The sequence below is a fragment of the Berghia stephanieae genome, chromosome 4 (genome assembly GCF_034508935.2).
Source record: "Berghia stephanieae isolate SIO BIC M18660-M18661 chromosome 4, UCSD_Bste_1.3, whole genome shotgun sequence".
NCBI lineage: Eukaryota > Metazoa > Mollusca > Gastropoda > Nudibranchia > Aeolidiidae > Berghia > Berghia stephanieae.
In genome coordinates this window covers 52374137-52401708 of record NC_088363.1, presented here as the reverse complement: position 1 = coordinate 52401708, position 27572 = coordinate 52374137, and the positions used below count along the sequence as shown (strand labels likewise).

The window sequence follows — 27572 nt, the reverse complement described above, 5'->3', positions numbered from 1 at the left end:
GAGAGAGAGAGAGAGAGAGAGAGAGAGAGAGAGAGAGAGAGAGAGAGAGAGAGAGAGAGAGGAAATATTATAAATATGTTGGATGCGCAGTTTTATTTTATAGATCTTTTAAGTTCAAATATATGAGTGCAACGATTGTGAAAATGCAATGAATTATTTTACTCTCCTTCCTTATAATGACTGATTGCTTATGCATATGATATATTATCATAACACCAGAAGAAGGGCCTGGAAGTGAAAGGTATGTATTATACATCTTTGGCCTAAACCTATCATCAAAGCAGGCTACACAGCAATTTCAGTCGTGCAAACATTACGCTATTTTACTATCTCTGACATTTGCCTTTTCAAGTTGCCTCCCAGCAAACCGCTGTCACTCACTGCACACTATTTACCGCAGCATATTGAATTCATAACAACAACATGGTAAAGGGTACACAAGCAACATTTCAATTGTGTAGAAAGACTGCAAGAAAAAAAAAAAGATTTTGAGCACACCTTTTTGATTGCAGGAAAAAAAAAGGTTTTCAAGGAAATTGATTTTGAGCACATCTGGCCTATTTTGGTTGCAATAAAAAATAGATTTTTAGCGCACTTTTTTGATTGTTAGAGAAATTTGAATTTGAGCGCACGCTTTAATTTTAGAAATATTTTGAGCACACCTTATTGATTGTAAGAAAAAAATGATTTTGAGAAACACCTCTTTCATTGCAAGAAAAAATTGATTTTGAGCACACCCCTTTTATTGCAAGAAACATTTAATTTTGAGCACACATTTTTGATTGTAAAAATAAAATTGATTTTCCAAGCAATTCATTTTTAGCACATCAGGCCTATTTTGATTGTAATAAAAATTAAGATTTTTAGCGCCCGTTTTTTATTGTTAGAGAAATTTGAATTTGAGCGCACGCTTTGATTTTAGAAATATTTTGAGCGCACCTTTTTAAAAGTCATTTTCTTTTCTCACGGCCGATATAATATCGTCATCGATATTCATTAAAACAAGTCGTTAAAAGCAGATTTATAGATAAACACTGTTATCAAAATTTGTAATATTCTTAGTGCGCGGATTTTAACACGTCAATAGAAAAGAATTTGTATCAACCGTGGCAATAATCTGTAGAATAGATCGCTCCAAGGCGAAAATGAAAGAGAGATAAATCAATATTCTGAAGGAATTAATGGAAAACTGGAGGGTCACGGTTGCTCAGTAGGCAGAGCACTCGCTTCACTAGCAAAAGGGGCCGAGATCCATCCCGAGTGAAGTCGAGGTGTTTTCTCTGACCCCAGGTCCACCCAATTAGTGGTTGAGGGTCTGTTAGATCCGGTGGAAAGTACTTAGCGTCCTATCACAAGGAGAGCAATAAAATTCTATTGCCCGTTTCTCGCTTTAGAAATCGGGATAAACTCCGCCGGCTCCATGGATCTAAAGGACTATTTTGTGGATAATTATAACTAGTATATGATAATAGATCTAGAGAACAAATTTGAGTGCTTTAATTTGATAAATCTTAATTAATTGTAAAGCGGTTTGAGCACGTTTAATGGATATGGCTATATAAATGCTCGAGGAGTTTTAATGAAAAATATAGTCGATTTTTAATACACACATACGCACGGGTCTTAATATCGGTTATCGTGTTTATTTATTTAAATCTAAGTGACACGTGTTGCAAATCACGAACACTGGACTCAGATGTCACACATTGGAAGGTAATTATTAAGTATTGATATAGCCATGGAAGAACTGAAGGCAACTTGGCGGGAGAGATGAAGGAATGGGGAGAGACATGGAACTCCCTGAAGATGACGGCCACAGACAGAGGCAGATTGAGGTCCTTCGTTGCTGCTCTACATTAGCACCAACTTCAGAGATTCGAGACTATCCACCGTTTAGCACAGTTTGTCAGGCCGTCTCACAAATATCACGAGGATGGCCATTAACGATAATTAGAAGACCTCTGTACTAAAAGCACTTAAGTCACATTTTTCATAATATTATAGCTAATTAGTGATAGACATACAGTATAATTACCTCAGTTCAGTCACCACTTATTTTCATAATAAATGTGATTTATGTCATGTCACCCATCTCAAGTCTACAGGTTATTTTGTATACTCTATAATATAGGCCTATCCAAAGTTTAACCTCCATCTTTACAAAACTAACTTCCAATGACTTAAGTATTTTAAGCACTCGGCTCTTCCATCTAATCCAGATTGATATACATCTTTATAATAACATGCACCACTAGGACAAACACTCGGGGAACATGAATAGCATCGGGCTATGCAAAATCCCACTTGGTATCAATACGATACTGAGATAGAAAAGCTCCCCGAGGCGGTAAGATCCATAGATTGTAGAAGGAAAATGCTCCAAATAGGCCAGTAAAGAAATATTACTACAAATGGGGTCATACGATAATATAATATATTATAATATATGATCATGTTTATTGGGAATAATCTACAGGGTGTCCAAAAAGTTTGGTTACAAACATTTGTACTTCTCTATCTATTTCTAATTTATTCATTAATGCTTTAGGTTATAATAATATCTGGATGAATGATACTTGTCACTGATGAAGAGGTAACGTTATGTGAAAATAGTAGTTATTTATTTCAACTCCAATTGAATTTGATTGTTTTTAAAGGAATGATTTATCATTATCATGAACCTAGATAATACGAACATCTTGTATATAGCAATACTCTTAAAAATAACCCCATAAAATAGATTTTAGGCAGAAAAATAGTCCTTCAAATAGCAATCGATTGAAGTCGTGCGTTTAAACTGTGCACCACAAAATGATTTGTATTCTTTTCGTAAATAAATTTTGACTCACGGTGGAATTTGCAATAACAAATTGTTAACTATAAATAATATCCGCGCGGGAAAGATATGGAGAATCCCCGGTTCGAGCAAAATTGAAGAGGACTATTGATAAATGAAATGGCTACCAACAAAAAATTGCGGAATATCAATGGTTTGATATCTCGACAAAATCATATGCATTTCATGAAGTTTTCTTTGATTAGATGCTAGTTATTGGTGTTTCTGCAAAGTTATGTTTGAAAAAAAGTGATGATTTCTTCGCTTCTTTTTTAAAATTGTCATGAAGCGACAGCGCAGGTCTGGCATTCGAACCCACTTATGGGCCTGGTTTAACATTGTTGTAATGGACAATATTTTGTGTAATATTTTGAGATTTCCACTACAAACATAAGCCCATAAAGAATTAGGTTATAATTAGTTAACCTCATCGTGAAGTCATTACCATTGATTATGAAACAGAATGATTGATTCCAATATTCCAGCAACATTGTTAAGACGCCTAAATGAGCTTGATCAATTAATTCACAAGAGATCTCGGTAAACAAGAACGTGTACTTGTAATTTTAGCGTCAAAATCAAAATTGTAATTTGTTTATTTCACTTGTTTATTAGCTCGGGCTAAAATGCCGGGAATTTTTTGTTTTTAACAATAATTCTACATGATAATATTATAGGGCGAAAACTTGATGAAATACTCAGGTATATTTTATTTCACTCTCTCTTTACAATTTATAGTTATCTTTGTTTTTGCATATTATACGTTACTTATCAATATATTCATCAACTTATAATCATTTTTAATGTTAAGAATAATAATTCAGCGGTAAGACATTAGTCAAGATAAAAATGGACTTCTCGACTTACCTTTTAAGTGTCAATTTCCGTATCTTTCAAGGAGAAACAGATGTATATTTTAACCCAATATGTTGGAATACTTTCAAATCCAATGTAAGTCACGACAGTTAGATTACAAGTTAAATAAGTTATTAATTAACAAATACACGTCATACAGCCAAGAGATAAACAAACAGTAACAGTTTCAACCAAGAGTTTGAATACAATTGCCTTTGATGTTTAAAATTAGATTACATAAGTGTATGACACCCATTAGTCCATTATTTATCCATTATTGTGATGAAAACAGTTATTTCAGCAATAGACATTGGAACGTTACCCGTTTTCCCTTCAGTGAAATGCAAACGTATGTTTAGAATGCAAATGGTAAATGTCCATCAATATCAAATTAAATGAAAATCCTTATATTATTTTGCCTAATACATTCCAGGGAAATGCCTAAGAAGTTGATGTGCACTAATATAAGGACACAACACCACACACAACATATATATATATATATATATATATATATATATATATATATATATTTGTGTCCTTATATATATATATATATATATATATATATATATATATATATATATATATATATATATATATATATATGGACTATAGTTCTGAAAACGAAACTCTCACATTCACACTTATTTCCACACAAAAGTTGTTTTTGTTTTCCATAGACTATAGTAGGCGTAATGTATTCCGCAGTGAATTAACACGTGACAACGAACGTATAGAATCAATTAATTCATTAATAGGCCGATACGTTTCAATTCTGTGATTGACTTATTGCTCATATATTCCATTTAGGGTCATTAGGTAACATTATTACCTCTCCGAAGACAGATTAAACACCTCTCTCACTTTTCATCGGCTCGCTCGCCCCACGCGCCCACCTTATATACATCGGCGACCAGTTCTCACCATCGTCGTCACCGTTCTTCAGTCACCAAGTCAGCTCAGCAAGCACGCGCGTCCTCCGCCTTCCCCTAGTACTCACGCTGAGTAGAGTGGTGGTAGCAGCGGCATTGAAACGATAACTAACCACTGTGACGTGCAACTCAAACGCTTGAATTTTAACAAGTGGTTGCTGAAAGAAGGTGATAGCGAAAGTGGCGAAAGCTCTTCTTTTCATCACCTTGGGATATAATGCGCTGATCACCTAAAGGTGCTTTAACCCATAACAGCCGGCGTTTAATTTGAATCTAACTAAGAAAACATCAACGGCAACGCGATGTGGGCTTTACTGTAACCTTCTCGCTATCACTTCTGTTTCGATTATCGTCGACTAATTAAGGAGCTAAAAACAATGGAATAATAGGAGAAATCCTAACTTAATGGACACGCAATTCCGCCATTAAAGAGGTAGAGATGGACTAACGTTTTCTGGTCTGAGCGATATGTATTTCACCTCATCATTCTTTCAACGTTTCCTATGTTCTTTTCATTTTCACGCCCTCGATCTACGCTCTTGAATTATTATTAATTACTTCTTCAACGGATAAGAAAATAAAAAAAGCAAAGAACAAAATCCATTGTTTGGCCATTTAAATTATGACTTTCGTATTTAAAAGAATACTTTTTTTCCTCTCATCTGCATCTCAACCAGAAAAATACTGCTTTGGTTATCGAAATTATCCTTAATAAATTGGTATAATACTGTTGACATGAATAATTATAATAACAATAAAGTATATCTTATCTTATCCTACATTTGATCTTGAACCTGGTACTTTTGCAAGGATTCTGAATAGATACAACTTTTGAACAAGTTCAAGGTCATCTGGATCTATCGATTTCTATGATGTGACAGTTAGGTAGTCAAAATAGCAGGTGTTTTGTCAATGAATGGCAGGATGAGTGTTGCTCACTGGATAATAGAAACAATTTTAGCTTCTTTAATTCAATGATTCATTCTGATGCAGCAAATCGGCCAAATATTTGTTGGCTAATTATCTCCTTTCCTCTCCAAGGAACGCATAATACTGCCATTACTAATGCCACAGATGATGCATTTACAAGTTCTGTAACTGATTTTGCCACCACTACTACTACTACTACTACTACTACTACTACTACTACTACTACTACTACTACTACTACTACTACTACTACTACTACTACTACTACTACTACTACTACTACTACTACTACTACTACTACTACTACTACTACTACTATACTACTACTACTACTACTACTACTACTACTACTACTTACTACTATACTACTACTACTTACTACTACTACTACTAACTACATACACACTACTACTACTACTACTACTACTACTACTACTACTACTACTACTACTACAACTTCTACTACTACTACTACTACTACTACTACTACTACTACTACTACTACTACTACTACTACTACCACTGCTACTACGACTATTACTGCTACTACTACTCCTACACAAGTTTAAAATCATACTAGACGTCTACTTCATGCCACAACATAATTCAATACAACATAATTCAATCTCGAAAAAGCAACACTATAACTATGAAAAAAAAAGAATATTTTCTTATAAAGCGAGACCCACAAACAGTTGAACTTCTCTCGGACTCGGAGGGAGGTGAAAAGAACACAATTCCCCCTTTAAAAGTTCAGAAAGTCAATAAAATGATGGAGAAATAATGAGCCGAGACAAAGTCAAGTGCCGGTAGTATCCCCGTCTGATGACTGATTTTGAAAAACGGTTTACAGAATTGGTGTGCAACGTCTTCCTTTTTAACGAAGTCTGGGAATAAAGAACCCGGTCAATGACCCTATGGGTGATTATGATGAAAAATTATGGCCCTTGCGTTGTGTCTTTTGGAAAGGCATTTTACACACTTTATACCACTTATCTCATGTAAATATGAGAATTTGGTTTTAAAAAGTAGCGGGTATTTTAAGAGTGCTGGTAGAAAAAAATGGTGTTATGCAAATAAAAAAAAATTGTATCCACAAGTTTTGCTGCGGAGATTATTGAAATATTATAGTGAAGCGCACCGATCATGGTAAACCGTGGCAATGCTACTCACAATCTTTTATATTTTTGAAAATCATCTTAAAGAAACAAAATTATGGAATGCAAAAAAGGGCGAAAAGTTCGATACAAAAATAACTCCGGAAATGTAGCTGATGAAATACCAAAGCATATCTACTATTCGTCTTGCCTTCTCTTTAACTAGAAGAGCGCAATGATCTCTACCAAGTTTATGTAAATGATGCTACTCGAAGCTCGAAGAAAGAAATAATAATGTGAAATTGAATGCAAGCTTCAATTTAATAAACTAAAACATATAATTTCATCTTGTTTTGTTGGTAAAGGGGAAACCCGAAACGTCCACATAATCTGTTTTTTAAACATTAAATTGAAGCTTACATTATTTTTCACATTCCAGTTTAACAAAAAAATCTGTGAAGTCAATTGTAAAGTGTAAATTAAGCAAACACATGCCAGGCGACAAATATTTTGATTTATTTCTTTAAAACCCTTCCAATATACGAGAACATAATGAAATCAAATTTGTTTGAGGAGAGGAATAATACATTTCTTGCACTATTGCTTTTTTTGGAATCCAAACTTTGATCCGGTCGCAAACTGGTAAGATCGCGGAGCAATTGGGGACGCGTTCAAAATTTAAAACAAAACAAAACAAAACAAAAAGAACTTGAGCATTATATAGCGCAGTATCCACTAAACGTGCTCAACGCTCTTTTTAAAGGATCCCTAGCCAACGCCTTGTTAGGCGATACAACAAATGTTTTTTTTTAGGACAAAGACAACGCATTTAACGGCCAGGTACTCATTTTACACCCCGAATACATTGATAGAATGTGATTAAAGAGCCCTTTCCAAGGACTCAAAGCGGGACTCGAACACTGGGCCTTCCGATCCTAAGACGAGTTTCATCCTACAAGACAACAGGACCGCACATTTAATGAACATAATTTTTGCCAGACGACAACCAGTATCGCATGTTAAAAAAAAATAAAAAAAAAGTCTGTCAATCAGAAATATTGAAATCTAAATTGTTTGGTGGGTAAAATAGAAGATTTTTGCATCCCAATTTTGGCCATTTGTAATCCAAATTATGCTGACACCAAACACTTGCAAGCTCCTGGAGCGATTGGGACCATGTCCTGAATCTCACACAGGAGTAGCTCCTCAGTTCGATCCTGCTCGACGGAAGCTAATTATTTACGGATAATCTTATTCTACGTTTGCTTTATTTTGTTTCATTGGCGTTATGAACTCGTTATTCAAAATGATTTAATATACCTAATTATTCCATCTAAATTATTTCAGATCTCGTCAACTGCACACAGAAATGATATTATTTATCCTCTCCATTGCCGCCTGCTAGAGTCGAATTCTATTTATCCATATCTCAATATTTAAAAAAACCCGAACTCATGATATTTGAATGATACTATCACAAGGTAGAAGAAAATCAGGACAGGACTAAGGAAAGAACCAAAAAAAATCATAATAAATAAAAGAAAAACTAAGAGGCACTTGCTTTTAATTAAAGTACGGATTCTCTGACCTGACGCCAATAGAAGTTAACCAAACAAGCCCATGGGTTAGTAGACATCAAACACTGGACCCTTGTGACCAAAATAAAAACAATGACCGTGATGGAATCCTCAATGAACCTACTCCATCCTTGTCTAGTGTTTTCTTTATCGTCTTGTTCGCTATATATACATGCAACTGGAGTTAATAGTTAACCCTTTTTTGGTGGTAGAGAAAACATTGAAAAGAGAAAAAAAATTGGGATGCTATTGATTCCAGAATTTGGGGGAAAACCAGTGGTGTTTGTCCAATACTGTAGTCTAAGTGAAATATTTCTATGTGTTTAATCTGGATTGAAAACATTGTTTTTGTATAGATTCTTTCCAAGCACGGAGTACAATGTGTCAAGCGAGCCAAGCAAATAAGAAAAAGAAGAAGAAAAAGAAGAAGAAGAAAAGGAAGAAGTAATAGTAGTAGTAGTAGTAGTTGTAGTAGAAGTATTAGTAGTAGTAGTAGTAGTAGAAGTAGTAGTATTAGTAGTATTAATAAATTTTGTAGGTGATATTACATATTATGTTAAAAAACAAAACAACTTAGACAACGTTTTTTCCGAGTATGGAGAATGATGCAGTGAATGGTGCAGTCGAGTTTTTTTCTGAACCTCCTGGCTACTCAGTGGTGAATGGGTATCTGAGTCTGTTACATTTGGCGGAAAGTACTTTGCGATAGACTAGCATCCAATCTAACGGATAGCAAGCAATTGCTATTGTCCGTTTCACGTTATAGAAACCCGGATAAACCCAGGCTCCATGGGCCCAATAGCTCTGAAGGTCATACAGTAGGGCCACGCTCTCCCCGGCCAGGCGGAGTTGTCGTACCAGTAAGGTCGTGGGATCGAGCCACCCATTCCGCGATATTTCTATTCTCTATTTATTATTGTCTTTTGGCACTTTCCTACTCATTTCATTTCAGGATAATTAGTTGGATTTATAATAAAGTCCGTGCAAGATTCAGGTCGTATGCTTTAAAGAAAAGTAAGGTGAAGAGAACTACTTAAAAAAACAAATAAAAAAACAACAACAAAGACTAGGAATTGTTTCCACCGGCTTTTCACTTTCTGTGTATCTACTCCGAAACTACCTAAAACCTCAAGACAGAAACGTTCGCATCAAAAGGCAGGTCTTTAGATGTTTAATCAACGATCAACTCCATTAAAAAAAATCTACTGGAACATGATATTATCTATGACAAAAACATATATTTTAATCCTCGAAATCACGAACTCAAGATTAGGCTTAGAACAAAATCAAAACCTTGAGCTTGAGCTTGTATATAGCGCAATATCCAATGGACGTGCTCAACGCGCTTTACAAAGGGTCCTTGATCAACGCAACACGTAACATGTATAACGAGACATGAAGCCTGTTAGGCGATCATACACATTTTTTTTCGACAGAGACCAGGTGCTCGTTTTACACCCGATCACGGTGAGAGAATGTGAGTAAAGAGCCTGTTCCAAGGACTCAACTATGCGTCGAGAGAGGCTCGAACCCAGGACCTTCCCATCCGAAAGCGATTATCATATCACAAGACCACATAGCCGTACAATCAAGAAGAAAAGTCATAATTTGTAAAAGAATAACAACTTCGGCACGGCATTGTAAGATTCCACCGTTAGGGCATTCCATAATAGAATATTGAAAAGTGCTCAAACTAACGTGTGAGATCTCAATAAGTTCCCAGATGAAAGTGGAAAAGAAGAAACTCGACTTCCCCCCCCCCCCCCCCCCAAAAAAAAAAGAAGAAAATTGAAATGCCTGAAGCGGGGCTTAAAAACCCTGAAGACTCCCTTCAGATCATGGTGAAAAGTTTTGCACCCCCCCCCCCCCCCCCCCCCCCCCCCCCCAAAAAAAAAGAAAATGAAATGTCTGAAATTGAGCTCACAACCTGCCCCCCCCCCCCCTCCCATTCGACAACCTTACTCCTAATTTCAATCATATCGGGGATAAACCATATTATACAAATTGTTGTTTTTCCATTTTATTATTGGGGGGGTGGGGGGGGGGGTGAAGTGGACCCCCCTCCTCTTCCACCCACGGTAACCTACATCCAACCCTCGAACAAATTTAGCTATTTAGTCCCCGTAGTAACACTGGTCCGGGACAACTCCCCATAAAAGTCTAGATACAATCCCATTAGTCCGATTACTCAGTCCATTCCAAAAGCTTTTAAACCCGACAACTTGGCATGAGATTTATTTCTAGCACAAACAGCCGCCATCTTTGATATCATTGCGGCGGAAGGCCATTGACGACGGCCATAATAAGACTTAAGTAATTGCTGACGATTTACTGACACAGATTCCACGCTTGTTGTGTTGCGTAAAAAATCGGAACAATAATAAATTGAGCTTTTATATATACACTAAACACTAAACGTGCTCAAAGTGCTTTACAAGGGGTCTCTAACCAACAACATTACGTAACATGTAGAAGGAGACATGTCGCCGGTTAGGCGGTATTATATTTTTTTCCCGACAGGGACAAAGCTGTAACCGTCAGGTACTCGTTTTACACCTGAGTACGGTGAAAGAATGTTAGCAAAGAGCCTTTTCCAAGGACTCAACTATGCTCCGAGCCAGGCTCGAACCTAGAACCTTCAAATTCTAAAGCGAGTGTCATACCACTAGACAACACAACCGCACAGTGATAACGTATAATAATGGATATGTCATTGGAGGAGCATAATAAAAATTAACGTTTTCTAAAACTCGCAGCGATTATGAGAACTTGTTAGAATTTCCATACGTAATTCAAGAACCTTCCAGAGAATCAACCATGTTTTTGTGACATCCTAAAGATATATGATAAGTTTCTATTGGCACCTTTGTGCTCATTTCATTTCTTGTTCTTATCAACATAAGTCCATGTTCCACTCACTTTTCTGAATTTATATTCACCCAATATCGAGCTTACTCAGTGTCTCACTCGTCTATGTGTTATATTATGCTTGTGCTGAGAATTGAGCTCACAAACTTTACTGTTCTCTAGCCAAAAAACTTTTGTGGTGTTTGTGTGTTGACCTCATGACTTTAAGATATCGCGACAGGGACTCAAGATAGTTCCTACGTTTGAAACAACTTTTCGTTTGTAGTGATGGATGGCGTCGTTGGTAGAGCGTCCCTCCAGTGGCCAGGCGGAGGTGCGTAACAGACGGGTCGTGGGTTCGATTCCTCATATATATATATATATTTATATATATATATTTATATAAATGTGTGTGTCTGAGTGTTAGTGCGATTGTGCGCGCGCACGTGCGCATAATTTATGTGTATGTGAGTTTGTACAGTTTAAGTTACTGTATTTCCATTATGGTACTTTCCACGGATTTTCTTTATTATAATTAGCTTTTCATATCATGACCGATAATAATATATGTGACATATGATATACACTATTTACATTGTGATTTGATTAACTTAGATATAACGTGACAGTTGTTGACACTCCATGCTCGCCAACTTTATATAATCTGATGCCTTGTATATAATTCGCTTTAATTCTGTGTATAACTTTTATTACTCATTGTCAAAAAGGTTGAGTAAACACGTATATAATTTCTTTTTTTTTAGCTTTGATTTCTCTACTTATTGGTTTCCGGTTTATTTTTTAGTGCATAGCGCTAATTGAATTGACTTTATCACACAACTGAAATCCTGTCGGGAGATCTATAATTACAAGGAAAATAAATTGTTTACATTCATAATATTATTATTATTTCATCATCATCATCATCATCATCATTATCATCATCATCATCATCACCACCACCATCATCATCATCATCATCATCATCATCATCATCATCATCATCATCACCACCACCATCATCATCATCATCATCATCATCATCATCATCATCATCATCATCATCATCGCCATCATCATCATCATCATCATCATCATCATCAAAATCATCATTATTATCATCACCATTAGCACAGCTATCATGGACTAGAATTTAATAACAATAATGACGGTCGCAAACCAAAAGACAATGATAATATTTACTTAGAAACCTATCGGGAATTATAATTAAAGCCATGCAAAACAGCCCCCCCCAAAAAAAAAACAAAAAAAAAAAAAACAAAAAAAACCCAAAGATATAAGAAAAACCACAACACAAAACAAAATATAACAAAACAAAACTTAACAAAACAAAACGAACAAAAAAAAACAAAACTATTTGAGCTTTCGTATAGAGCAATGTCCAATAACAGTGCTCAAAGCACCACTCATACACTTAATCACATGCACAAACACAGAATGACTTAACAATTATTACAGATATCAAATTATTGCCCTATTATGACGGACACTTATTCGCAGGTCTGGTAACCCAAATGTTTATGGTGTCATTGCTGTAATGGAAATACTCCCAAACCAACGCAAAATATTACACACATGCTAAACCAAGCAAATAAATGTCAAACCTACAAATATGATTTTAAAAAACAAACTATTTATATAGTGACGCAGTTAGATATAACTGAAACAATAAAACTATACCATTTTGATTATAGAACACATTATGGGAAAGTGACAAATTAAGGAGCAGGCACTGGTGTAAGACGAAGGTCTATAAAAGTGTCCAGAAAATATTGCCAGACAAAGCAAGGATGATGACCACAAAAATAAAAAAAAATAAAAATAATAAAAATCAGCCTATCGTAGAGGTAGGCTTATTTTTTGGGGATTTATTTTTGCTTGTGTATTTTTTTTTGTCTTTCTTTGTCTGGCACTGTTTCATAAGCACTTTTTTTATATCTTTGTCATGCATTATGTGCCATGGAACAGGTTGCTGCTAGAGACTCGAAGAAATGAATAACAAGATTCAAATGGAACAGAAGCTTGAATTCAATTAACGAAGACGGATAATATTATGGATGTTTCAGATTTCCCCTTTGCCAACAAAACACGTTGAATAACACAGTAAAGAAGGATGACAGATGAGAGACATGCAACCATGGACTTGAAAAAATATTTCCTGAAGACGTTTTTTAAAGTTTGTTTTACGAGGCAATGTTTCTCTATTTTCTCTCGAAATTATTGCTTTTGATTTATCAATTATTGTGACACATTTTCTCAAAGCGGTATTACATTGTGGTGAACTAGGTACGAAAATTCCAAACTGTTGCTAAAAATATCAAAATAACATCTTTATACTTCAGGGAGATTAATGAATATAGAACAGACCGCCAGTTGAGTGATTAATTTTCACTCAACAGGGAATGAGATTAGGGGAAGAGTAGCGTCCCTTGATTGGATGTCACCCATATGGGTGACGTCCAATCAAGGGACGCTATTCTTCCGCTAATCTCATTCCCTATTCAGTTGATCAGACTATATGTAAACATTTGTTATACACAGTTTTGTTTCTTAGTCTTTAAATCTCAAGTTCATACCAGTGAAACAAGTTCTGGTAAACCTCTCGACCAATGTATGTATAAACGAGAATGCAATCGTAGGAAATATTTTAAAAAAATAGTAATTATCATATCTGTGAAGCCTTATATGTCCAAAAGTGTACAAAAATGTTTATACTTGTAAAGATGCAAATATAACGCACGGGGTCAATGTCACTAGGAATAAACTAAAGTTTGAGAGTTTGTGACAAGACAAGGGTCAGTTTAACCTGGTGATCTTTGAAGAACTAATATTCTGGCCAATTTAAAAAAATTGTATTTTCTTCAGATTATTGAATTGACATGGATGCTTAAAAACAATATTAAATAATTGTATGTCAATACGTATAATCCAGAAATATAGAAGTAGAATAAAACCATTCATGTTTTCTCTATATTGTGTAAAATAACTACTCCAAAGTATTTCTATGGTATTATTATTATTATTTTCACGGTATATTTTTACATTATTATATCTAAAATTTTCAAAACCACTACCCACTTCTCTCCATCATTTCCTCCTTTCATAACACCAAAACCTGACCGATAAAAAAAAATATAGAATAAAGAAGGAAATCAACCCCGAGTCATTGAAGTACCTCTTCATAAAGTCAAATCAATAATCGGGGCTCCTCAATGCATCGAGGTGGAAAACAACACGGGCTCAAGTGTATTTTTACCCTGACTTTTTCCATTAATGTCCTTGAATAATGACGTGCCGGTAATGATAATAGTAATATCATAGAGCCCTCTCCCCGGGACAGATAAGAGGTCTCGAGTGGATGGGACGGTGATGGTGACATTCGCTACTTGCCACAACTAAAATAAAATCATTAAGAGTCCAAAATAAATAAGTGTATTGATGCTATGCGCTTATTTGAATTACTCACAATATCCGCCAGCCGGATATAACGTAAAAATAGAACGACATTGGCGTCACTCAGGTCTTGTTATTGTTTTAGCCAGCCATTTCATTGGTAGTTCTCACTAAATTGTAACAATCAGACTATAACCGGTAAAGGTTACACATATATTTGTGTGTGTGTGAGTACGTTGTATCCGACTGGCGGAATGATGTGAGTCACTTATATAAGTCCACAGCATTGATAAAGATACAAAACTATGTGTAACCTGAAACGTTTATAGTCTGATTGATACAATTTAGTAAGAACAACTCATAAAATGCTGAGTGACGTCAATTTCGTTCAATCTATTAGGTGAAGGCGTTTATCACAATTCTGACCCTCAGTTGTGACCAACATAATGATCACTGTTACACTGTAAGAGGACAGCATACATCTACGAGTGAATAAGAGCCACAAAATCACACAATTCATGAAATAAACAAACCATCACACTGAGATACCTATGGAAAGGTTTTTGTAATATCCATTGTTCACCATACCGAGGGAGTGAATTTTGTAATAGATGCATTCACTCAATAGTTTACAAAATCATCAGACATTTAAATAAGATTAAAATTTCAGGCACAAAGTCTCGGTCAGCACGACCTAATGGTGGATTTTGGTGTAAAAGAACATTTAAAATTAATGTTGAAGTGTATGTAAGTTTTCCCATGCAAACATCCATAATTTAGGTTTTATTCTATGGTAATCATCCGTCGCGCAGATGAAGCTTCTGGTCATGTTAAACTCCCGTGTATTGTTTAACCTGGAACCTTTCAGATATTATGATATAGCCTTACGCAGTACTCCAATGCTTCACAAGTTGAAGAATAGTGCTGTGGGAATCCCCAATCCAACCTTTCTCAGTCTAGACTAAGTGAATCAGAAGCCAAATAGTGACATTTATGCAAAATGATGAGAATTTTTAAAATGTGTTGTGTCTTTTAAATTATTGTGAAGCACCGACCGACATCTGCAGTTGAATTTTTTATATCAAAATTTAAATAAAACAGTATGGACAAAACTCATACATCAACCAAAAAACGAAAGGTTGAGATTTTCCATAGCATAGCAAAAATCACGTATCAAGAGACCACAGCTTCCATAATTATCTTTTCAGAAACATAAGCAAGCACAAAACATTTAATAATGCTTTAAAAATCAGAGTATGTTGTTTTATACTTCTTCATTGATGATGTTTATTTTAATTAAAAGTTCTTCATCACTAAAATAGTCACGTTTTACAAGCACTAGCTAATCTAGCCTTTAAAGATAATGAAAATTTGTCATGGCAACACGCTACCATGTTGAAACATATATAATATTTTGACTCCATTTAAAGTTACCTTTTTGTATATTGATGTATGAATCAAATGTTTTATGTTTTATGATGTTCCATCAATAATAATATGGGACTGTTATACTACTAAATTATTGTGCAATCCCCCTCAATTCTTAGCAAATCAAAAAAATAAAAACGAAACAAAACAAATATAAACAAACAAACAAACTTGACACATTGTTTTAGGTAACCTGAAGTTGTTGATATTTTCATTTGCCAGATGAAGGTCCAGACGAGACAAAATCAGAACAGGGACAATCACCAAATGGAAACAATTACTTTTTTGGGGGGATGAAGATTTCCAAATATTAACATGTATTTTTACAAGATGATCCTAGGATGCAGTTTCACAAAACGAGAGCTGTCTAAAATTTATCCAATTTAAATACAGTGAAAACTTGCATATTCCGATAAGAAGAATTTTTCGATTTTATTGTCATCATATTGTTTCATGTTTTTCTTTTAATAGTGAATTAAGCTTTAAATTAGACTACAAGAGTTTTCCAATAGTATATGTCTGTTCGTCGCAAGTACAGCTGTGATAGCTGAAAGAATCTTTGTTAAACTTAATAGGTTAAGAAAGGATAATATGCAAGAGTATGTCAGGTCAAAGCAAGGTTACCTTTACCGTTTTAACTAATGCGAGTACAGGTCGCAAAACTGGGGTGATATATATCCTATGGAAACGCTCATTCACTGCATTACTTTATATACCATATTGGAATGCAACGGTAGATTAGAGACAAGTTGGTAGGTTGTCATCATAATATGTGACCCATAGAGGGGTTGGGGGGGGGGGGAGTGGTAAGTGGTCCAGTGGTTAAAGCATTGAACTGCGACCCCGACATTCCTGGGTTCAAGATTCCGCTTTAGGCACTTTCGTTTTTTTTCTGAGAACAAAATTATTAACCCCTAATTTGATCAATTTGGACAACATGGGTGTTTACTGTTGCCATCAGACATTTGTTTGAAGAATTATTTATGGAATGCCTTGGACACGGCATCTTTAACGATTCAGAGCAGAAAGGCATTATAAGTTTTAATGTGATCCACCTCCTGAAATCAGCACACTGCCTCGGTTGAAGCCTGAGATTGAAAATGAATTTATCACTAAAACATTCAGAAATATAAATTGTTTATTTTAACACTTTACCCACTCCTCACCTACTGCAGGAAAACCGTCAAATTTGTTACGATACAGACATCGCGCTTCTTGTCACAAAATTTGAAGAAAATCCGTTGTAATGTTTACAAAATTATATATCGCATGCACGTATTGCTTTAAAACAATTAATTTGTGTATTGAGTCGGTGTGACATTTCATTAAAAACTTGAAATTGGTCGGTAAGGAGAGAGTTAAAAGAATTAAAATCATCATCCTAGATAAAAGCACATTAAATTCATTCACACACGCTTCATATTTTTGACTGTACGTCAATTTTCATTATCTAACCCACCGGACATAAAGCCGTTTTGAGACGATGGGTCACATCTTATAAAGACAGCGGAGATGAAGATTGGGATGGACATACAAAAAAAGATCATTGAACTTCTGCTTTTGGAACTTTGAACGAATCCCCAATGACCTCCCATCTGTCTTTTCTAATCAAGATAGATGTTATTCGTTCTTCCAATAAATTGGTCTCAAATTTAACGATTTTACATTTAGAATTATCATCGTTACCATCGCGTACCATTACGCGTCAAAATCTAATTTTAGTAAAAACAGGATGCACGCGTGAAAAAAATAATCTTGAACTGCCACTTTTTAAAACAATAATAATTATAAGGCGCATGATTTCTTTTAATTTATTTTTTAAAACTATCATGCTTTGGTAGGTCCCGGATTTTCCAAAAAATCAAAGGGGTATAATGACATCCGTTACTAATACTTTAAAAAACCCAATAAGACTAACGTCCCAACAAACGGTCAGAGTGGCACGATTCTATTTGGCAAACATGCTGGTTGGACTCTCACTCATCTCTAATAATGTTTAGGCAAAATCTATAACAGAGGCTCACACTAGATAAAATGTAGAAGCTGGAAGTGGCCAACTAGCAGTTATGTTGTCTTTACATTTCTCCACTTTGATTACATTTGGCCAAAAGGTAAATTGGTTCCGTGGGTGAAAGTCTGAAGTAGATATTTTCTAGCAAAACTAATCAAAATAAAGCAAACTTATCGCTAGCACAGCATTTTTGACATTACATTTGGTGTTACTGTAGTAGTAGTGGTAGTAGTAGAAGTAGTAGTAGTAGTAGTATTAGTAGTAGTAGAAGTAGCAGTAGTAGTAGTAGAAGTAGTAGTAGTAGTAGTAGTAGTAGTAGTAGTAGTAGTAGTAGTAGTAGTAGTAGCAATATAGTTGTAGTAACTATTAGTAGTAGTAGTACTTGTATTATTATTATTATTATTATTATTAGTAGTAGTAGTAGTAGTAGTAGTAATAATAGTTAGTAGTAGTAGTAGTAGTAGTAGTAGTAGTAGTAGTAGTAGTAGTAGTAGTAGTAGTAGTAGTAGTAGTAGTAGTAGTAGTAGTGTAGTAGTAGTAGTAGTAGTAGTAGTAGTAGTAGTAGCAATAGTAAGTAGTAGTAGTAGTAGTAGTAGTAGTAGTAGTAGTAGTAGTAGTAGTAGTAGTAGCAATAGTAGTAGTAGTAGTAGTAGTAGTAGTAGTAGTAGTAGTAGTAGTAGTAGTAGTAGTGCAAATGATAGCGACCAGATATACTACGGGGTGCCAGAAAAGTTTATAAACATCATCACGACTATATGATGGGTTTTCCTGCCACATCATCCATAACAGTCGACTCAGAGGATTCTGATATTACCTCAGGAGTTAGGCAAGGCTGCCTGCTGTCCCCACTTCTGTTTCTTGTGGTATTGGGCTGATATTGGTATTGGTGGCAAGGACAACATATGGCAACTCCAACAAAAGCATTCAATGGACATTTTCAAAAATACTTGAAGACCTTGAAACTGCAGAAGACCTAGCCTCCTCGCACACCGCCTACAGGACATGCCGAACACAGTCACGGCCCTGGAAGAAACAGTTCAGCGAGTTGGTCTAAAGATTAGTGAAGAGAAGACAAAACTAATGCGCATAACTGCCAAACAAGAATCACAAATCACCATCTCTGGTACAGCAACATAGATGTCGGGGAATTTACATACCTTGGCAGCAAAACCAGTCAGTAGGGTGGAACTGATGAAAACATCATTGCTAGAATCAAGAAAGCGCGCCAGGCCTTTTCAATAATGAGACCAATCTGGAAAGCTTCCAGTATATCCACAAACATGTGCGGCTATGTGGTCTTGTGGTATGACACTTGCTTTCGGATCGGAAGGTCCTGGGTTCGAGCCTCGTTCGGCCCATAATTGAGCCCTTGGAAAAGGCTCTTTACTCACATTCTCTCACCATACTCAGGTGTAAAATGAGTACCTGGCCGTTTACAGCGTTGTCTCTGTCCGAAAAAAAAATATAATATCGCCTAACAGGCGTCATGTCCCGTACTACATGTTAAGTGTTGCTGTTGGCCAGGGACCCCTTGAAAAGCGCTTTGAGCACGTTTAGTGGATATTGCGCTATATAAAAGCTCATTAAAAAACAAACAAAAAAACACCAAGCTTAAAATATTTAGCATAAATGTTAAAGCAGTCCTGCTCTATGGTTCAGAGACTTGGCGAACAACCTTGACCACATCAGCCAAGATACAAACTTTTGTCATTCGCTGTCTTCAAGTTGAAATGGTTTGACAAAGTGCTAAATGCTGACCTTTGGACAAGAACAAATCAAGAGCAAATGGATGTCCAGGTCAGATTCAGAAAGTGGCGATGGATTGCCATACCCTGCGGAAAGAGCCCTGTAATAAAACCCAGCAGGCTCTCGAGTGGAACCCACAAAGTAATAGGAAACGGAGTTGTCCAAAACATTCTTGGAGAAGAAGCCTTCACCGAGATTTGTGCGTCTCCAATCTTACCTGGAGTGAGGTAAAGGTCTGTGCCAAGGACAGAAGAAGATGGAAGAGTGCTGTTCAGGCCCTATGCTTCACCAGGAACCAAGAGGCATAAGTAAGTAAGTAAGTAAGTAAGTAAGTAAGTAAGTAAGTAAGTAGTAGTAGTAGTAGTAGTAGTAGTAGCAGTTGTCAGGGTAATAGTAGTAGTAGTAGTAGTAGTTGTAGTAGTAGTTGTCTTTGTTGTTGATGATGATACTGACGATGTTGATGATGATGATGATGATGATGATTGATATGTGATGATGATGTTGATGATTGACTTTTTCTTCTTCTTCTTCTTCTTCTTCTTCTTCTTCTTCTTCTTCTTCTTCTTCTTCTTCTTCTTCTTCTTCTTCTTCTTCTTTTGCTCAATCTACTACTACTACTACTACTACTACTACTACTACTTCTATTACTACTACTACTACTACTACTACTACTACTACTACTACCACCACCATTTCTTCTTCTTCTTCTGTTTCTGTAACTCAATTGCTTAATTACTTTCAATTACTTAACATTATCAACTTCATTTCACCACATGCCATTCTTCTCCTCTCTTCCAAACTTCTCCCTACATACATTAAAGTTTAGATATTGAAATTTTAAAAAGGAAGAATTCTTATAGACAGGGTGTTTGTTTTTGTTACTACCCGATAAAGAATTGTAATAGCTCAAAAAACTAGAAGTGATAGACTTTTTGTATAGTTTTTCATCACTATTCAACCTTTTTGGGGTGAAATTTCAGGAAGATTCCGCAAGCCATTACAATACAGTCGTGCTTTTTGACTCAAGTGATTTTGACGCAAAAATTTGAAGGAAAATGAAAATGCGCCATAATGTGAGATGATTTTCGGGCAGATGGATTGGAAAGAGTGGGCTCATCAACTGGACACTCAAGTCACCTGATGCGCCCTTTGATTTCTTTTCCAGGGGTTACGTTAAAGGGTTTATGCCACCAGAATAAGAGATTGCAACCATCTGAAAATCAAGATAAGGGAAGTTGTGGCAACAGTTACCCCTTAAATGCTACAAAACACGTGAGGAGAGTTGAGGATGCGGTGAGAGAGAAAGGAGGATTCGATGTAGAGGTTTAGCGTTAAACGGTAAAACTGAATCAGACGCATCTTTATTTTACTTCCATTTTTTTTTGTCAATAAGCACTTGAGTCAAATTTATCCCTTTTTACAAAATGCGCCAATGAATGGTAACGGCTTATGGCATAGTCCTGAAATTTTCACTACAAAAAACCTGAATACTAATTTTTTAAAAAAACTATGCAAAAATTAAACGTCTCTATCATTTCTAGTTTTTTAAGCTATTTCAATTGTTTATCGGGTAGTTAAAAAAACAACACCCGGTATAATTCAGAATTCATTTTGTCGATGGATGTTGCTAACAAGGCTATCATAATGTAATACCAGTTACTTCTCTTTTAAACAAGTCTGTTTTAATACAACCAAATGCAACCGTTGGGAGAAACTAAAAATTTCTGTTTTGGTTCTTTGCGTGGGCTCTGGCGCCATGAGCCTACAATCCGAAAGGATAACAAACGGTTTTTTCTCTGCTTGGGAAAATAAAGACAAACGTATACCATTGTGATAGGCACGTTTTCCAAACATGAATTGGGTGGTCATTGCCTAATTGCTTGCTCTTCTCTTGTGAAACTAGACCATCAGTCTTAACTTGTCCATAAAAAGTAAAGCAAAGGGGAATGGTACAAATAGCGAAAAAATGTACAATTCCAAGAGCATACTATAACTGTACTAAGTTTGAGATAGCTTAAAAGTATCATCTAAACACAATCACAGGATCCCACCAAGAGAAATACAATCAAATGTTTAAAAACCATTTGATATATTAAAAAACACCCATAACATATATCAGGAGACATGGTTTACAAAGATATAAATACGTACATTATCCCAAAACTAATACCACACATTTGATTGTTTCCCTATCAGCCAAGGAGTCCGGCAATGATCAAGATAAACAAAGTGATCCCGTTCCAATACAAAGACAGAAAGCAACTAAAACAGAATATGGGGATAGAAGACACAGCAAGTGCATCGGCCCCCTCCCCACGCCCAGTCAGAGTATTATGCGATCATTTTATCACAGTTAAAAGGTTGAGTTCAATCGTTTTATTCATGACGAAACAAGATTTGTTCGTCCCTTTGTTACACCCAACAATGAAAGTGCTACGCGAAAGACCAGCGTCCTATCAACATGGGTAGCAAGAAATTGTTATTGTCCGTTTCAAGCAATAAAATCCGGGGGCTCTATAGACCTTGTTGCTCTGTATGGCTATTCATATCTAACTTGATAATAGCTTGTATTTTATGTTCAGATGATTGAATTCAAAATTTGCTTACATTCATCAACTTCTGAAATCACATTGGGTAGAAAGAGAGGTTTCTGACTACAAGACATACATCATGAACCATTGGATATATTATTGCAATCTGAAATTTGTGTGTGTGTGTGTGGGGGGGGGGGGGGTTACACTGGCTGAATTTTTACCTGTATAGGTTTCTTTGTTTATGAATGGAAGCAATATATAATATTTATATAGGTTTTCCTCCAACCGAGTCAACGATATTGGATATTTATTGATTACTAATTGTAAACACGCTGCTCTGTTTATGAAATATCAAAATATACGCGAGGGTCATGCGTCAATCTGAACAAAATGACCTATTGTGTTGTTGGATTTTCCGAAAACTGTGACATTGTTTTATTATCCGGGCACATTTTGCAATTTGAACAATGACTCGAGCAACTGGTAAAATAATTTTGATCGTCCCTATTGTGCGGGCAAGTTATCATTCGTTGAGCGTCTCTTTTTGATATACATTATTTATATATAATTAAGACCCCCAACCAGAGAATTCCGCCCTGACTGTTCCCCAACAATTATTACTGCTGACAAAGGAGTCTTCTGAAGATGAGAGTATAAATACTATTGACTCCCCGCATCATATGTAGTAATGTAATATGTAATATGTCGAGAGAGAGAGAGAGAGAGAGAGAGAGAGAGAGAGGGAGAGAGAGAGAGAGAGAGAGAGAGAAGGAGGAGAGAGAAGAAGAGAGAGAGGAGAGAGAGAGAGAAAGGGAGGGAGAGAGAAAGAAAGGAGAGAGAGAAGAAAGAAAAGAGAGAGGGGACGAAAGAAGAGAAGAAGAAGAGAGGCGAGAGAGAGAAAGAGAGTGAGAGAGAGAGAGATGGGAATAGAGAAAGAGAGTGAGAGAGAGAGAGATGGGAATAGAGAAAGAGGGAGAGAGAGAGGGAGAGAGCAAGTGTGTGTGTGTGTGTGTCTGTGTGTGTGTGTATGAGAGAGAATGAAGAAGAGAGAGAAAAAGGGAGAGAAAGAAAGTAAGAAAGAATGAGAGAGAGAGAGAGAGGTGAAAAAGAGGAATGTTGTGTGAGAGAGAATAGGTTCGTATAAAACGTGTATTTAATTTCAATGCAATAGAACATTATGTTTCCTATTGTATCAATTTGTAAAGATGTCTGTGTGTATTGTAAGGTAAATTAACTTGTTTATGAGGATCATATTGTTATAAGATCATAACATTTCTATTACTGCTTATTATATTTGTTCGAGCAAAATAATTTCAAAAAAAAATAATTCTAAAATTGAGCTTTATATAGAGCATAGCAATATCCACTAAATGTGCTCAAAGCGCTTTACAAGGGGTCCTGGTCAACAGCAACATTTAACATATAGGACGGGACATGACGCCCTTTAGGCGATATTACAATTTTTCGGACAAAGACAATGCTGTTAACGGCCAAGTACTCATTTTACACCTGAGTACTGTGAGAGAATGTGAGTAAAGAGCCTTTTCCAAGGACTCATCTATGCGCCAAGCGCGAGGCTCGAGCCCAGGACCTTCCGATCCGAAAGCGAGTGTCATACCACTAGACCACATAGCCGCACAGTTTCATTTTGTGGACAATAAAGATATATTACTATTACCATTACTAACTTTTCTGTCCTATATTGATAGATCTAAAAAAATGTGTGTATGAAACTGCCACACCAAACAGAGAGTAAAATACAACAAAACAAAAACAGAACACGCATACCAAACAATATCAGGCTGCTTGACTGAGGGTTGAACCTCAGACCCCCTTATTACAGATCGGACGTGCTATTAATAGTACCGAGTATTCCGGTCTTCCCTTGGGATAGACATTATAATCAATTTTCCTCTTAGGGGATGAATAAAGGGAATTAATTTTTTAATTTTAATTAGATAAACCGATTGAATAAAACGATTAAACTTAAAACATATCTGTTTCGTCTTTAGTAGATGGTGTGAGAAGCAAGATAGGTCTGTCTAGTTTGTGTTGTGTGTTGTATGTTGTGTGTGTGTGTGTGTGTGTGTATGCTTGTGTGTGTGTATGCTTGTGTGTGTGAATGAATATGTTTCAGCCAAAGTAATTTGTAATTTAAGCGCTTAGAGTCTGGTGTCTCGGAGTTATAGCGCTATATAAGTTTTCAGCATTATTATTTCAGCATTATTATTATTAAGATTCCTACAAAATATAAATTACTCCCATTCGCAACTGGTTCATTTGATACCGTCGCCTAGGCATTTCATGAAGGAATACAGATATAATCCTTTAAAAATAGTATGTCTGATAACAACAGGAATCACCCTTATTGTCCAAAGCAGATTCCTATTGCGGAAAAAAAATACAACCAAACAAAACAAATTAATATTGGTGACCCATCGTCTGAAAACGGTATTATGTAGGGGTTACTCGGAGCCTGAAAAGTGGATTAAGGAATTAAAAAATAGAAAATACTAATTGATGAGTTTTGCAATGTAAGAAATTGTATTTATATATCACTATAACGATTAGAAATCAACCCCCAAGCCTAGAAATAGGAGAGCTAACGTTAGCTCTCCTTTTTCTAGGCCCCAAGTCTCATGTTTGTGCCTATAATAAATTCAACGTCAAGCGCCTTGTACATTGAGACATAACATCGCTTTAAAGACGGTGGGTCACATCTCTGATTGATTTTACGGTAAATTAACGTTTGGCACAAGCTTCAGTCCGACACAACACCGATATATAATATTATTATAATATAAAACATTTCAAGTATAATTATGATCAACTTCTACAATATTGTTTAGAGCGTTCGCTCCCATCACTTCCTGTTGAGAGCGAACGCTCGAAACAATATTGTAGAAGTTGATCATAATCACACTTGAAATGTTTTATAAATAGCTCCTTTTATCAAAAATTTGAGCACTATTATTTCATTGTTTTTGTTTTTATAATATATTATATATATATATATATATATATTATATAGTATATACATATTATATTATATATATATTAATATATATTATATAAATATATACCTGTGCTATATAAGTCTGCAGATATTATTATTTTTATGTTGTTATTATTAATTATTATTGTATATAATTATTTATATTATTTATTATTTTATTATTATTTTATTTTATTATTATTATTATTATTATTATTATTATTATTATTATTATTATTATTATTATTATTATTATATTATTATTATTATTATTATTTTTATTATTATTATTTAAATTATTATTATTATTTATTATTATTATTATATTATTATTATTATTATTATTATTATTATTATTTTTTCTTACTATTATCTATATTCTATCTCTCATCTCATCATCATCATCATCATTATATATTATTATTATTATTATTATTATTATATATTATTATTATTATTATTATTATTATTATATTATTATTATTATTATTATTATTATTATTATCACTTGAGGCATTCGGTGCTTCTGTCTAGCCACCCAATTTTCCTAGGTTTCATCTCCTTTAGATTGGGTTCAATATGCCATTATGAAAAGAGTACTTTTTCAACATAAAGAAAGCCATCCATAGTGGATGAAAAGTTTTGTAATTTGGTTAACAGCCGTACTCTAGAAAAACACGTATTTAAAAGAATTGACAGAAAAATCGTCCTTGAAATATCGATCTTTTTAATTGACCCTCATCAAGATAAAAATCTCAAACCGGGGACGGCACAGTGTCCCTTTGAGAGTTTTTGCTAAGACGATCGATATTTGAAGGACGAGTTTTCTGATCAAAATGTTAAAAACGTGTTTTTTTCAGAGTACGGCAGTTAACTGGTTAGATGAATTTGAAATGATATAAAGCGTCAACCCGAGGGCATAGATTTTCATTAAATTGAGATAGCCAAAGAACTTTTTTTTGCGTGCACAATAAAAAATCACAAATTTGTAACAGTGCACTTTTGTATGTACGATGTATTATACAAAAACAACTTTTAAAAAGTGATAAATAGAAGAAAAAAAAAGATCAAGACACGTTTTCCATTCCTCCTATTATTTACCTTTAGTCTAAATACGATTAAAAAGGCAATACTGTGAGCAAGGTTTACTAATTATGAACATTCATAGAATATCGTTTCCCGACCAAATGTAAAAATTTTCCAAGCCAATTTCAACATTTCTAAACCAATTTATTATTATTTTACAAAGTTTCCAGACCAAATTCAACTTTCCAAACCAAATTCGGCACTACAGTAAATTATATGACGTAAGTCCAATCCAAATTCCAACATTGTCCAGTCCAAATTCGGCAAGTAACAAAACAAAGTCGACATAGCCAAATATATAATTTCGGCACTCTGAAAGCAAGACAGAGTATGGATTGAAAGAAAAACAAGAGTTTGGAAGCGATCTTATGAGCGAAGCGAGTTTGTTTTCAATAAAGGGACTTTTATTAAATAAACAATAACGTTGCTATAGGAAAAATGGAAAACGTTCAATCCGATCCCCCGTTATCTATCATATCAAAACATCAACGATGCCTCGACAAAATTATCAAAAAAAGTGATGAAGACAAGATAAGGTTGCAGAGATGCTTCGATCAAGGGGGAAATTGTTCTACCAGAACAGCTGGGAATAAAGCGATTAACTTTATTGGAAAGTGCCGAAATCGGTGTGCTTAGTTACATTTGGACTGGAAGGATTATACATTTCAATGGCCCGTTGATCTATCCTCTGGTAGCCATTTGCAAAGACGCTTCTTCAGAGGTTGCTAGATCAACGGGCCATCGATTTGCTTGGGAAAAGGTGTGAAATTACCACAATCGCAGTCAGATCGATTTCTTATCATTGACTACAATTAAATTTTATTCGGTCTTAACAAACATAATCTTGGTAAAGACCAAGAACATTTTTTGTTGTTAAATTAAAAACAAAAACAAAAACCCGACTCAATTCTAAATGGATTGATTAGTTCTATAAACAATCACTGAAAAAATAGATTCTGAGGCAGCCGTGTTCTTGGAAATTTGGCTTTCTTTTTTTTCTCAGTTCTTTTTTATATTACTTCAATGCATTAAAAACAAACCCACCTTAAATTTCGGTTATGAATCTTTATATCAATATAGTTTTCAATGAATCCCACTCGATTTACATCTGTTAATGATTATTAATGGTTCACGAAAAGAGTCCAGATAGTGAAAAATTAATAGTTTTATGGCGAGATTAAATCAAATCTTAAATCCCCATCATCTTGTCATTACAGTCATCCAAAGGAAATACGGCGTATCTGCACTTCTCTAAACTGAAAACACTTTATTGATGCTATG

At 35.1% G+C, this 27572-nt stretch overlaps 1 protein-coding gene across 5 annotated transcripts in view; it reads right to left on the bottom strand.

Annotated features, from left to right (window-relative positions):
• LOC144970795 (uncharacterized) overlaps positions 1 to 4636 on the bottom strand; it is a 175886-nt gene extending 171250 nt beyond the window's left edge. Inside the window, exons 1-2 of one of the 5 annotated variants that reach the window (XM_078910805.1) lie at positions 4527 to 4636; positions 3704 to 4150 (exon numbers count right to left, since the gene is read on the bottom strand). The gene's annotated coding sequence lies outside the window, so the exon portion shown is untranslated. Of the gene's footprint in view, positions 1 to 3703; positions 4151 to 4330 lie in introns of all 5 variants that reach the window. The other 4 variants (XM_078910806.1, XM_078910808.1, XM_078910809.1 and 1 more) reach the window with 4 other exon arrangements.
• Positions 4637 to 27572: the final 22936 nt, after the last annotated feature.